This window comes from Melanotaenia boesemani, chromosome 3, assembly GCF_017639745.1.
Source record: "Melanotaenia boesemani isolate fMelBoe1 chromosome 3, fMelBoe1.pri, whole genome shotgun sequence".
Classification (NCBI taxonomy): Eukaryota; Metazoa; Chordata; class Actinopteri; order Atheriniformes; family Melanotaeniidae; genus Melanotaenia; species Melanotaenia boesemani.
In genome coordinates, this window is record NC_055684.1 from 1,962,900 (window position 1) to 1,978,259 (window position 15,360).

The 15,360-nt window shown below is 40.3% G+C and overlaps 1 protein-coding gene across 3 annotated transcripts in view; it reads left to right on the forward strand.

The window, feature by feature from the left end:
* Positions 1 to 1,618: 1,618 nt before the first annotated feature.
* fbln2 (fibulin 2) overlaps positions 1,619 to 15,360 on the forward strand; it is a 167,020-nt gene continuing 153,278 nt past the window's right edge. For 2 of the 3 annotated variants that reach the window (XM_041981731.1, XM_041981734.1), the window contains exon 1: positions 1,619 to 1,850. The gene's annotated coding sequence lies outside the window, so the exon portion shown is untranslated. Of the gene's footprint in view, positions 1,851 to 1,903; positions 1,972 to 15,360 lie in introns of those variants that run through there. The other variant, XM_041981733.1, reaches the window with a different exon arrangement.

Consider the following 15,360-nt stretch of genomic DNA (forward strand, 5'->3'; position numbering starts at 1 on the left):
CCATAATGTCATATGTTTGCTAGTTCCAGCCAATCAAAAGTCAGCATAGAGTGAGATTCGCTAGCTTTGTTTTTTTCTTCTTAATTCTTTTGTGATTTTCTGTCACTTTGACAAACATGCAGGAAACATGTGGAACTTATATTTACAGACGTTTCCTTCATTTCGCCACCGCACCAGCTGCAAACTTCGTTGTGAGTGTGGAGCATTGCAGACTCGCTGTCTGAGGCTCTGAACGGTCCACTCGCCCTCCACACTACCTGGTTTAGGACGGCCTTTAATATGGTGGAGCCTCAGCAGGGGTGTGCAAGCGGAGGGTTAGGGTGTAGGGGTAGGCTATATATATATATATATATATAAATGTCTTCTTTAGGACCTTTATATGAGGCACTGATGGGGTCCCTGCACCCCAACACAATGACTGAGTATGTGCAAAACTTCTGCATAGCACATTTTACTAGACCACTCACAGTTTCTTCTCCTTTTAAGCTTTAAAAATCTTGAGCTGCCATATTTTCTGATGCCTTCAACATGCAGTGTCATAAATGGGAGATGCTCTAGAAGGCCTCGTGGCATTAAGTCCCTCTGTTTTCTGATGTTTGCTGTTTCAGGGTAATACCTTCTTCAAAAGAGGAAAACATTCAGACAATGTCTGAGAACAAACCATGTGTTTGCCAGGTGTGAATGTACAAATGTGTAGGGTCAGACAGTAACTAAAATCAGGCTTGTGTTTGAAGGTAATTCTGTGTTTTGTGTGCAGCTGGGATAGCCTGTGACCTGGTGTCCTGTAGGGGCTGCAGCTGGTGGGAGGTAGCATGAGTAACGATGTGAGCCAGGGCTCTTGTTTAGCCAAGGTTACAACATTCTATTTAAGAGCTGCATACAAGATCCTCTGAAACACAGCAGCAGACAGCAGCTGAAGGTTACCCTGGAGGCCAACAACACCACTCTGAAGGAGTCTGGAAGAGACGGCAGACGAACAGACGCAACTAATGGGACTTCAGACTGATCCAGGCTAAATATAAGAGCAGAAATGTAGTGGATGCTAAACCCAGCTCACATTCACTTTTGGACTTTTATAAACCTCATGTTAGTTGAAATAAATAAACTATGCTTTACATTTTCTGAGCAAACCATTCATGTTCTTACCCTGAGTTGGTTGTGGAGATCAATATTTCTGGTAAATCTGAGCTCTGATTAGCTGAACATGAACAGCAGGAAGGCATGGCCAGATTCCTTAGTTTTATTTATTTATTTTTTAAAGGCATCATACTTTATTTGACTGATCTATAAATCAGTACACTATTTATTCTTTATGTTTAGAAACATAATATGTACATACAGAAAGTTACCAAGTTTTGTCTTTGGTGTTTTTATTTCCAATACTCTCTGATAGCAACACCAAGCAGCAACCATATTTATATATATATATATATGTGTGTGTGTGTGTGTGTATAGCAGAGGAACACAATCGTTCTTCTTTATTACTAGACCCCCCCCCCCCCGATAAAGTGCCACCCCCCCCCCCCCAAAAAAAATGTAGCTCCGCCCCTGGTTGAAAGCGTTGCTATTGGGTCTTTGATCCACGTCGAGGGGGCGGTTGTTTTTAATCTTTAATTGTGATGTAGATTTGTGTTGGCTCGTGCCAGCAGAGCCTGGATCCTGATGGGATCTCCACCGGAATCTCCGCCTGGAGAAACTTTCCGGACCTCCTCCTCTTCCTCCTCCGCCTCCTTCTGCTCCTCCCGGTCCCAGCAGCGCGTCGACGGTCAAAAGGTTCACTCTCTCCGCGCTTGGAGGACCCGCAGCCGTCGGCTCTCCACATCCAGACCCACCGGTCCGCACGCGACAAGGTAACGTTTCCAAACCGATAAAAGGTCGGCTGTGTTTGTAAGATCCTGCAGCATGGGTCATGGGTCTGCTGTCTGGAGCTTTGTGGGTCATTCAGAAGATGAAGTTTTCCTTCTCCTGGATGTAAGTCAGTGTTAGTTGGAGAAGTTTATCCAGAGATCAGGTTGGAGAGGAGGCAGGCAGCAGCTCAGTCTGGGTGGAAAATAAAAACCATCATGTTTTAGTCCAGTCCTCTGAAGAGCCAAAGACAGAGAAGCAGCTGGTTTCTCTTTAATGTCCCTTGTTTCACCGTGGAGGTGAATATCTGCATGTTGATCGTAATGAAGAGCCAGAGCGCTGCCTTACAGCAGGGACTGGTTCCAGATCAGCGGGGACTGGTTCCAGATCAGCCAGGACAGGTTCTAGATCAGCTAGGACAGGTTTCAGATCAGTTGGGACAGGTTCCAGATCAGTTAGGACTGGTTCCAGATCAGCGGGGACAGGTTCTAGATCAGTTAGGACTGGTTCTAGATCAGCTTAGACTGGTTCCAGATCAGCTTAGACTGGTTCCAGATCAGCTTAGACTGGTTCCAGATCAGCAGGGACTGGTTCCAGACCAGCTGTGGGTGTTCTGGCTGGAAGAAAAGCAGGAATCCTTCCTCCTCTCTCTCTCTGCTGTTGGAAACACCAGCTTGAATACTTTGTGTTTCATTGCTGCATGTTATGGTTTGACCCTCTTGCACTAGGAAATATGAGAACTATGAAAACTTTTGTTGGAGTGTTCCAAGAAGAAAAGACGTTTGTTTTGACCATGAAGAGGAGGGTAAACAATCTTTTGATGTTTTAACTGTTAGAAAGACTTGACTTTGATCATTGTTGAGATTTAGCCATTTTTCATGTTTGTGGGCGTAAAAACCATAAAAATCTACAACTTTTCTGGCATTTATTAAATGTCTCATAGTGCTGAAAATATAAGTCACATTTGCGTTATGAAACCTTTCATTTTCTTCCATAAATAATCATTACTTCTCTAACGCTACCAGTGCAATGGGATTTCCACCCACAACCATCTCCAGGGTTTCCAGAGATGGTCTAAATAAGAGAAAATATCCAGAGCAGCAGTTGTCTGGACCAGGATGCAGCAGAAGACACACCGGGTGTCTCCTGCCAGCTAAGAACAGGAAACTGAGGCTACAATTCACACACACTCACCAACACTGGACAATAGAAGATGGAGAAACGTTGCTGGTCTGATGAGTCTCCATTTCAGCTCCACATTCAGATGCTCGGCTCAGAATCTGCTGGAAACATCATGAAAACATGGATCCATCCTGACTTGGATCAACGCTTCAGGCTGCTGCTGGTGTAATGGTGGGGGGGAGATTTTCTTGGTCCACTTTGGGCCCCTTAGTACCAACGTGGCCTGGTTTAACCAGCACAGCCTACCTGAGTATTGTTGCTGACCATGTCCATCCCTTTATGACCACAGTGGAGCATCTTCTGATGCTACTTCCAGCAGGATAATGCACCATGTCACAAAGCTCAGATCATCTCCACCTGCTTTCTAGAACATGACCATGAGTTCACTGGACTCCAACGGCCTCCACAGCCACCAGATCTCAGTCCAGTAGAGCAGCTTTGGGATGTGGTGGAACGGGAGATTCTCATCATGGATGCAGCCGACAAACCTGCAGCAACTGTATGTATATATATATATATATATATATATATATATATATATATATATATATATATATATATATATATATATATATATATATAAATATATAAAGATATATATTTATATATAAAGATATATATATATATATATATATATATATAAAGATATATATTTATATATAAAGATATATATTTATATATATATATAAAGAAATCCAGATAGCTCCCTGAAGTCGAGGTGTGTATGGATAAGCAAAAGTTTTTATCTGGAAATGGATGGACATGTCTCTACTATCAGCTAAATCTACGAAGGATTCTTACGCATGCCTTCAGCTAGTAAAATTTCCATCCATTCCATTTCCAGACGAAGGCTGGGAGAAGTTTGAGAGATATGAGAAATACAGAATGTTTTTTAATAAAGGTATGTTGTGTTAGAAGTGAGCAGTGTTGTCCACCATGCTGTTTTTAGAAGAGATGGTGGCGTGCATGGCATTCTTATATCAAAAGGTTGGTATTTCACATATTTGTTAGACTTCTAACCTTCGCCTGGAAATGGAACAGATGGAAATTTCACTAGTTGAATATCTTAAGGACACGTTTAAGAATCGTTAGTGGAATTAGCTGATAGAGACATGTCTTTCCATCTCCAGATAGGAACCTTTGTTTATCCATACACCGACTCGCCTCAGGGAGCTATCTGGGCACGCTGGTCTTGGTCAGCCAGGTTTCAGCAGTGCTTTTCCATATGACATGAAGTTTGGTTGTAGACATAGAAGAGCTCCGCCCTCATCTCACTGTGATTGGTTAGGGATTAGAGAAATCTGATTGGTTCTGGAGCAGCACATCAAATGTGGGGCAAAACTACTTGTACTTGTATTTTCTGACCTGCAGAATTAATCTGTTCTCGTGTGTTAAAAAGTATGTGTACAAGTTACACAACCTATGTCCCTGTCCTAGTTCCACAGGAAAGAACATGCCAGAAAAAGGTCACTAACTCTAATGTACCCAGCCCCCCCCATGAATAAACCTTTCACCATGATCAGCTCCCAGACTTCTTGGATACACTCAATGAGAAGGCGTCTCAGGTCCACACCTGCTTCTCTCCTCAGATGTGTAAATCATCAGTCATACATGGTTAAAGCCTGATCAGCACACGATGTTTCCAGCAGATTTCCTGACGGCTACATTCAGTTAGATTCATCGTTGAGATGATTGATGAACATCAGCCATAAAACAGAGTTGATTCATTTGATGAGGGGGCTTATGTTTACCTGCGAGACGTCCTAAAGGCCAGAAAACTATGCCCTGCATCATGGATGATGAACTGGATCAAAAATCTGCTTCACAGAGAGAATAAAGTGAAGTTTCTGGAAATCTTTCCAATCCAGAGCAGTGAATCTGAAGCTGGAGGCTTCACAGACACATTCCTGGCTCTCTTTGATTCTGTTGATGCAGTTTTACAAAATAACTCAAGAATTTCACTTTCATTCAAATTATCTTTGTTTTTGTTCTGAAATAAACTAATGAACTGACTGAAGTCACTTTGCATCTGAGACCACAGCTTTTAAAAACATTTAGAACAAGACTCATTAGTCCAAGTTGGTCATGACCTCTGCTCCAGTTATTATCTCAGAGACCACACTTTCCTTTAACCCTTAAACCTCCAACAGGTCTCCCCGAGGTCTCCTCCACTAGGAGGGGTGGTGTGTAGCTCTGTTATGTAAACTGTGATGGATATTTTACCCTTTAGGTCAGGGGTGTCAAACTCCGGTCCTCAAGGGCCGGTATCCTGCAGGTTTCATTGTTTCCCTGATCCAACACACCTGACTGACATTAATAGGATATTATGAAGAAGTTGACAAGAAGCTGTTGGGTCCATTTGATTTTATTCAGGTGTGTTAGAGCAAGGAAATAACTAAAACTGCAGGATAGCGGTCCTTGGGGACCGGAGTTTGACATCCCTGCTTTAGATGATCTACAGAAGTTTTCCAGGCATTTCTATCCCGTCCAGCAGGTTTACAATCCAGCCACTAAATGTAGTTTTATTCAGACTCTATCTGGTAAATCCACAATGATCCATGATAACAGCATTATTTATCACATTTCATCATAAAAACATCACCATCACTACTATGTTGCTAAGAGACCTCTATTTAGACCTGGACATGATGATGAAGCCACTTCCTGTCAGACTTTCCACCAATCAGAGAGCTTAGATTGACGGTAACGTCCAATCAGGAGCAGCCAAAGATCAACCAGTGAGCAGAAAGTTCTATGTGTGTGTGAAAAGAAGAAAAATAATGCTCCTCTATGGCTGGAATAAAGCCAAGAAGACGTTTCTGATGCACGGTGGCGCCACAAAGCAGCTGAGCTGGAGTTGGTTTAGTGAGGATAGCAGGTAAATAGTAGCAGGAATAACTGGAAATGAGGAAAAAGTGGAAACATGGAAATAGTTTCTGTTGTGTGTTTGTTTCAATAACAATATTTTTTCTCCTGAAAGCCAAGACTTCAGAGAACGATGAGATGAGAAAAGGTTTGGTCACTGTTGATCTGTGTGTTATTTCTACAAAGTTCTGTTAGTAATAAATTCTGCTTTCTTCTTCTGGTCGGCCTTTATGCTGCTACATCTATTCATACATTCATTTTACATCATTTTACCTCCCAGTCTGACAGCTGCTACACACTGGTTTATACTGGGATTAAAAGCTGCTACAGACTGGTTTATACTGGGATTAAAAGCTGCTACAGACTGGTTTATACTGGGATTAAAAGCTGTTGCAGACTGGTTTAAACCGGGATTAAAAGCTGTTACAGACTGGTTTATACTGGGATTAAAAGCTGCTACAGACTGGTTTATACTGGGATTAAAAGCTGCTACAGACTGGTTTTTACTGGGATTAAAAGCTGCTACAGACTGGTTTATACTGGGATTAAAACCTGCTACAGACTGGTTTATACTGGGATTAAAACCTGCTACAGACTGGTTTATACTGGGATTAAAAGCTGCTACAGAGTGGTTTATACTGGGATTAAAAGCTGCTACAGACTGGTTTATACTGGGATTAAAAGCTGCTACAAACTAGTTTATACTGAGATTAAAAGCTGCTACAGACTGGTCTATACTGGGATTAAAAGCTGCTACAGACTGGTTTATACTGGGATTAAAAGCTGTTACAGACTGGTTAATACTGGGATTCAAAGCTGCTACAGACTGGTTTATACTGGGATTAAAAGCTGTTACAGACTGGTTAATACTGGGATTCAAAGCTGTTACAGACTGGTTAATACTGGGATTCAAAGCTGTTACAGACTGGTTTATACTGGGATTAAAAGCTACTACAGACTCGTTTAAACTGGGATCAAAAGCTGCTACAGACTGGTTTATACTGTGATTAAAAGCTGGTACAGACTGGTTTATACTGGGATTATAAACTGTTACAGACTGGTTTATACTGGGATTAACAGCTGCTACAGACTGGTTTATACTGGGATTAAAAGCTGCTACAGACTGGTTTATACTGGGATTAAAAGCTACTACAGACTTGTTTATACTGGGATTAAAAGCTGCTACAGACTGGTTTATACTGGGATTAAAAGTTGCTACAGACTGGTTTATACTGGGATTAAAAGCCGCTACACAATTGTTTATACTGGGATTAAAAGCTGCTACACACTGGTTTATACTGGGATTAAAAGCTGCCACACACTGGTTTATACTGGGATTAAAAGCTGCTACAGACTGGTTTATACTGGGATTAACAGCTACTACAGACTGGTTTATACTGGGATTAAAAGCTTCTACACACTGGTTTATACTGGGATTAAAAGCTGCTACAGACTGGTTTATACTGGGATTAAAAGCTGCTACATACTGGTTTCTACTGGGATTAAAAGCTGCTACAGACTGGTTTATACTGGGATTAAAAGCTGCTACAGACTGGATTCTACTGGGATTAAAAGCTGCTACAGACTGGTTTATACTGGGATTAAAAGCTGCTACACACTGGTTTATACTGGGATTAAAAGCTGCTACAGACTGGTTTCTACTGGGATTAAAAGCTGCTACATACTGGTTTCTACTGGGATTAAAAGCTGCTACAGACTGGTTTATACTGGGATTAAAAGCTGCTACAGACTGGATTCTACTGGGATTAAAAGCTGCTACAGACTGGTTTATACTGGGATTAAAAGCTGCAACACACTTGTTTATACTGGGATTAAAAGCTGCTACACACTGGTTTATACTGGGATTAAAAGCTGCTACAGACTGGTTTCTACTGGGATTCAATGCTGCTACAGACGGGTTTATACTGGGATTAAAAGCTGCTACACACTGGTTTATACTGGGATTAAAAACTGCTACACACGTGTTTATACTGGGATTAATAGCTGCTACACACTGGTTTATACTGGGATTAAAAGCTGCTGCAGACTGGTTTATACTGGGATTAAAAGCTGTTACAGACTGGTTTATACTGGGATTAAAAGCTGCTACAGACTGGTTTATACTGGGATTAAAAGCTGCTACAGACTGGTTTATACTGGGATTAGAAGCTGCTACATACTGGTTTACACTGGGATTAAAAGCTGCTACACCCTGGTTTATACTGGGATTATGAACTGCTACAGACTGGTTTATACTGGGACTAAAAGCTGCTACAGACTAGTTTATACTGGGATTAAAATCTGCTACAGACTGGTTTCTACTGGGATTAAAAGCTACTACAGACTGGTTTATACTGGGATTAAAAGCTGTTACAGACTGGTTTATACTGGGATTAAAAGCTGCTACACACTGGTTTATACTGGGATAAAAGCTGCTACACACTGGTTTATACTGGGATTAAAAGCTGCTACAGACTGGTTTATACTGGGATGAAAAGCTACTACAGACTGGTTTATACTGGGATTAAAAGCTGTTACAGACTGGTTCATACTGGGATTAAAAGCTCGTACAGACTGGTTTATACTGGGATTAAAAGCTGCTACACACTGGTTTATACTGGGATTAAAAGCTGCTACAGACTGGTTTATACTGGGATTAAAAGCTGTTACAGACTGGTTTATACTGGGATTAAAAGCTGTTACCGACTGGTTTATACTGAGATTAAAAGCTGCTACAGACTGGTTCATACTGGGATTAAAAGCTGCTACAGACTGGTTTATACTGGGATTAAAAGCTATTACAGACTGGTTTATACTGGGATTAAAAAGCTGCTACAGACTGGTTTATACTGGGATTAAAAGCTGCTACAGACTGGTTTATACTGGGATTAAAAGCTGCTACAGACTGGTTTATATTGGGATTAAAAGCTGCTACAGACTGGTATATACTGGGATTAAAAGCTGCTACAGACTGGTTTCTACTGGGATTTAAAGCTGTTACAGACTGGTTCATACTGGGATTAAAAGCTGCTACAGACTGGTTTATACTGGAATTAAAAGCTGCTACATACTGGTTTATACTGGGATTAAAAGCTGCTACAGACTGGTTTATACTGGGATTAAAAGCTGTTACAGACTGGTTTATACTGGGATCGAAAGCTGCTACAGACTGGTTTATACTGGGATTAAAAGCTGCTACATACTGGTTTACACTGGGATTAAAAGCTGCTACACACTGGTTTATACTGGGATTATGAACTGCTACAGACTGGTTTATACTGGGACTAAAAGCTGCTACAGACTAGTTTATACTGGGATTAAAATCTGCTACACACTGGTTTATACTGGGATTTAAAGCTGCTACAGACTGTTTTATACTGGGATTAAAAGCTGCTACAGACTGGTTTATACTGGGATTAAAAGCTGCTACAGACTGGTTTATACTGGGATTAAAAGCTGCTGCAAACTGGTTTATACTGGGATTAAAAGCTGCTACAGACTGGTTTATACTGGGATTAAAAGCTGCTACATACTGGTTTATTCTGGGATTAAACGCTGCTACAGACTGGTTTATACTGGGATTAAAAGCTGCTACAGACTGGTTTATACAGGGATTAAAAGCTGTTACAGACTGGTTTATACTGGGATTAAAAGCTGTTACAGACTGGTTTATACTGGGATTAAACGCTGCTACAGACTGGTTTATACTGGGATTAAAAGCTGCTACACACTGGTTTATACTGGGATTAAAAGCTGTTACAGACTGGTTTATACTGGGATTAAAAGCTGCTACAGACTGGTTTATACTGGGATTAAAAGCTGCTACAGACTGGTTTATACTGGGATTAGAAGCTGCTACAGACTGGTTTATACTGGGATGAAAAGCTACTACAGACTGGTTTATACTGGGATTAAAAGCTGTTACAGACTGGTTTATACTGGGAATAAAAGCTGCTACACACTGGTTTATACTGGGATAAAAGCTGCTACACACTGGTTTATACTGGGATTAAAAGCTGCTACAGACTGGTTTATACTGGGATGAAAAGCTACTACAGACTGGTTTATACTGGGATTAAAAGCTGTTACAGACTGGTTCATACTGGGATTAAAAGCTCGTACAGACTGGTTTATACTGGGATTAAAAGCTGCTACACACTGGTTTATACTGGGATTAAAAGCTGCTACAGACTGGTTTATACTGGGATTAAAAGCTGTTACAGACTGGTTTATACTGGGATTAAAAGCTGTTACCGACTGGTTTATACTGAGATTAAAAGCTGCTACAGACTGGTTTATACTGGGATTAAAAGCTGCTACAGACTGGTTTATACTGGGATTAAAAGCTATTACAGACTGGTTTATACTGGGATTAAAAAGCTGCTACAGACTGGTTTATACTGGGATTAAAAGCTGCTACAGACTGGTTTATACTGGGATTAAAAGCTGCTACAGACTGGTTTATACTGGGATTAAAAGCTGCTACAGACTGGTATATACTGGGATTAAAAGCTGCTACAGACGGGTTTATACTGGGATTTAAAGCTGTTACAGACTGGTTCATACTGGGATTAAAAGCTGCTACAGACTGGTTTATACTGGGATTAAAAGCTGCTACACACTGGTTTATACTGGGATTAAAAGCTGTTACAGACTGGTTTATACTGGGATTAAAAGCTGCTACAGACTGGTTTATACTGGGATTAAAAGCTGCTACAGACTGGTTTATACTGGGATTAGAAGCTGCTACATACTGGTTTACACTGGGATTAAAAGCTGCTACACACTGGTTTTTACTGGGATTATGAACTGCTACAGACTGGTTTATACTGGGACTAAAAGCTGCTACAGACTAGTTTATACTGGGATTAAAATCTGCTACAGACTGGTTTCTACTGGGATTAAAAGCTACTACAGACTGGTTTATACTGGGATTAAAAGCTGTTACAGACTGGTTTATACTGGGATTAAAAGCTGCTACACACTGGTTTATACTGGGATAAAAGCTGCTACACACTGGTTTATACTGGGATTAAAAGCTGCTACAGACTGGTTTATACTGGGATGAAAAGCTACTACAGACTGGTTTATACTGGGATTAAAAGCTGTTACAGACTGGTTCATACTGGGATTAAAAGCTCGTACAGACTGGTTTATACTGGGATTAAAAGCTGCTACACACTGGTTTATACTGGGATTAAAAGCTGCTACAGACTGGTTTATACTGGGATTAAAAGCTGTTACAGACTGGTTTATACTGGGATTAAAAGCTGTTACCGACTGGTTTATACTGAGATTAAAAGCTGCTACAGACTGGTTTCTACTGGGATTCAATGCTGTTACAGACGGGTTTATACTGGGATTAAAAGCTGCTACACACTGGTTTATACTGGGATTAAAAACTGCTACACACGTGTTTATACTGGGATTAATAGCTGCTACACACTGGTTTATACTGGGATTAAAAGCTGCTGCAGACTGGTTTATACTGGGATTAAAAGCTGCTGCAGACTGGTTTATACTGGGATTAAAAGCTGCTACACACTGGTTTATACTGGGATTAAAAGCTGCTACACACTGGTTTATACTGGGATTTAAAGCTGCTACAGACTGTTTTATACTGGGATTAAAAGCTGCTACAGACTAGTTTATACTGGGATTAAAAGCTGCTACAGACTGGTTTATACTGGGATTAAAAGCTGCTGCAAACTGGTTTATACTGGGATTAAAAGCTGCTACAGACTGGTTTATACTGGGATTAAAAGCTGCTACATACTGGCTTATTCTGGGATTAAACGCTGCTACAGACTGGTTTATACTGGGATTAAAAGCTGCTACAGACTGGTTTATACAGGGATTAAAAGCTGTTACAGACTGGTTTATACTGGGATTAAAAGCTGTTACAGACTGGTTTATACTGGGATTAAACGCTGCTACAGACTGGTTTATACTGGGATTAAAAGCTGCTACACACTGGTTTATACTGGGATTAAAAGCTGTTACAGACTGGTTTATACTGGGATTAAAAGCTGCTACAGACTGGTTTATACTGGGATTAAAAGCTGCTACAGACTGGTTTATACTGGGATTAGAAGCTGCTACATACTGGTTTACACTGGGATTAAAAGCTGCTACACACTGGTTTATACTGGGATTATGAACTGCTACAGACTGGTTTATACTGGGACTAAAAGCTGCTACAGACTAGTTTATACTGGGATTAAAATCTGCTACAGACTGGTTTCTACTGGGATTAAAAGCTACTACAGACTGGTTTATACTGGTATTAAAAGCTGTTACAGACTGGTTTATACTGGGATTAAAAGCTGCTACACACTGGTTTATACTGGGATAAAAGCTGCTACACACTGGTTTATACTGGGATTAAAAGCTGCTACAGACTGGTTTATACTGGGATGAAAAGCTACTACAGACTGGTTTATACTGGGATTAAAAGCTGTTACAGACTGGTTCATACTGGGATTAAAAGCTCGTACAGACTGGTTTATACTGGGATTAAAAGCTGCTACACACTGGTTTATACTGGGATTAAAAGCTGCTACAGACTGGTTTATACTGGGATTAAAAGCTGTTACAGACTGGTTTATACTGGGATTAAAAGCTGTTACCGACTGGTTTATACTGAGATTAAAAGCTGCTACAGACTGGTTTATACTGGGATTAAAAGCTGCTACAGACTGGTTTATACTGGGATTAAAAGCTATTACAGACTGGTTTATACTGGGATTAAAAAGCTGCTACAGACTGGTTTATACTGGGATTAAAAGCTGCTACAGACTGGTTTATACTGGGATTAAAAGCTGCTACAGACTGGTTTATACTGGGATTAAAAGCTGCTACAGACTGGTATATACTGGGATTAAAAGCTGCTACAGACTGGTTTATACTGGGATTTAAAGCTGTTACAGACTGGTTCATACTGGGATTAAAAGCTGCTACAGACTGGTTTATACTGGAATTAAAAGCTGCTACATACTGGTTTATACTGGGATTAAAAGCTGCTACAGACTGGTTTATACTGGGATTAAAAGCTGTTACAGACTGGTTTATACTGGGATCGAAAGCTGCTACAGACTGGATTATACTGGGATTAAAAGCTGCTACATACTGGTTTACACTGGGATTAAAAGCTGCTACACACTGGTTTATACTGGGATTATGAACTGCTACAGACTGGTTTATACTGGGACTAAAAGCTGCTACAGACTAGTTTATACTGGGATTAAAATCTGCTACACACTGGTTTATACTGGGATTTAAAGCTGCTACAGACTGTTTTATACTGGGAGTAAAAGCTGCTACAGACTGGTTTATACTGGGATTAAAAGCTGCTACAGACTGGTTTATACTGGGATTAAAAGCTGCTGCAAACTGGTTTATACTGGGATTAAAAGCTGCTACAGACTGGTTTATACTGGGATTAAAAGCTGCTACATACTGGTTTATTCTGGGATTAAACGCTGCTACAGACTGGTTTATACTGGGATTAAAAGCTGCTACAGACTGGTTTATACAGGGATTAAAAGCTGTTACAGACTGGTTTATACTGGGATTAAAAGCTGTTACAGACTGGTTTATACTGGGATTAAACGCTGCTACAGACTGGTTTATACTGGGATTAAAAGCTGCTACACACTGGTTTATACTGGGATTAAAAGCTGTTACAGACTGGTTTATACTGGGATTAAAAGCTGCTACAGACTGGTTTATACTGGGATTAAAAGCTGCTACAGAATGGTTTATACTGGGATTAGAAGCTGCTACATACTGGTTTACACTGGGATTAAAAGCTGCTACACACTGGTTTATACTGGGATTATGAACTGCTACAGACTGGTTTATACTGGGACTAAAAGCTGCTACAGACTAGTTTATACTGGGATTAAAATCTGCTACAGACTGGTTTCTACTGGGATTAAAAGCTACTACAGACTGGTTTATACTGGGATTAAAAGCTGTTACAGACTGGTTTATACTGGGATAAAAGCTGCTACACACTGGTTTATACTGGGATTAAAAGCTGCTACAGACTGGTTTATACTGGGATGAAAAGCTACTACAGACTGGTTTATACTGGGATTAAAAGCTGTTACAGACTGGTTCATACTGGGATTAAAAGCTCGTACAGACTGGTTTATACTGGGATTAAAAGCTGCTACACACTGGTTTATACTGGGATTAAAAGCTGCTACAGACTGGTTTATACTGGGATTAAAAGATGTTACAGACTGGTTTATACTGGGATTAAAAGCTGTTACCGACTGGTTTATACTGAGATTAAAAGCTGCTACAGACTGGTTTATACTGGGATTAAAAGCTGCTACAGACTGGTTTATACTGGGATTAAAAGCTATTACAGACTGGTTTATACTGGGATTAAAAAGCTGCTACAGACTGGTTTATACTGGGATTAAAAGCTGCTACAGACTGGTTTATACTGGGATTAAAAGCTGCTACAGACTGGTTTATACTGGGATTAAAAGCTGCTACAGACTGGTATATACTGGGATTAAAAGCTGCTACAGACTGGTTTATACTGGGATTTAAAGCTGTTACAGACTGGTTCATACTGGGATTAAAAGCTGCTACAGACTGGTTTATACTGGGATTAAAAGCTGCTACACACTGGTTTATACTGGGATTAAAAGCTGTTACAGACTGGTTTATACTGGGATTAAAAGCTGCTACAGACTGGTTTATACTGGGATTAAAAGCTGCTACAGACTGGTTTATACTGGGATTAGAAGCTGCTACATACTGGTTTACACTGGGATTAAAAGCTGCTACACACTGGTTTATACTGGGATTATGAACTGCTACAGACTGGTTTATACTGGGACTAAAAGCTGCTACAGACTAGTTTATACTGGGATTAAAATCTGCTACAGACTGGTTTCTACTGGGATTAAAAGCTACTACAGACTGGTTTATACTGGGATTAAAAGCTGTTACAGACTGGTTTATACTGGGATTAAAAGCTGCTACACACTGGTTTATACTGGGATAAAAGCTGCTACACACTGGTTTATACTGGGATTAAAAGCTGCTACAGACTGGTTTATACTGGGATGAAAAGCTACTACAGACTGGTTTATACTGGGATTAAAAGCTGTTACAGACTGGTTCATACTGGGATTAAAAGCTCGTACAGACTGGTTTATACTGGGATTAAAAGCTGCTACAGACTGGTTTATACTGGGATTAGAAGCTGCTACATACTGGTTTACACTGGGATTAAAAGCTGCTACACACTGGTTTATACTGGGATTATGAACTGCTACAGACTGGTTTATACTGGGACTAAAAGCTGCTACAGACTAGTTTATACTGGGATTAAAATCTGCTACAGACTGGTTTCTACTGGGATTAAAAGCTACTACAGACTGGTTTATACTGGGATTAAAAGCTGTTACAGACTGGTTTATACTGGGATTAAAAGCTGCTACA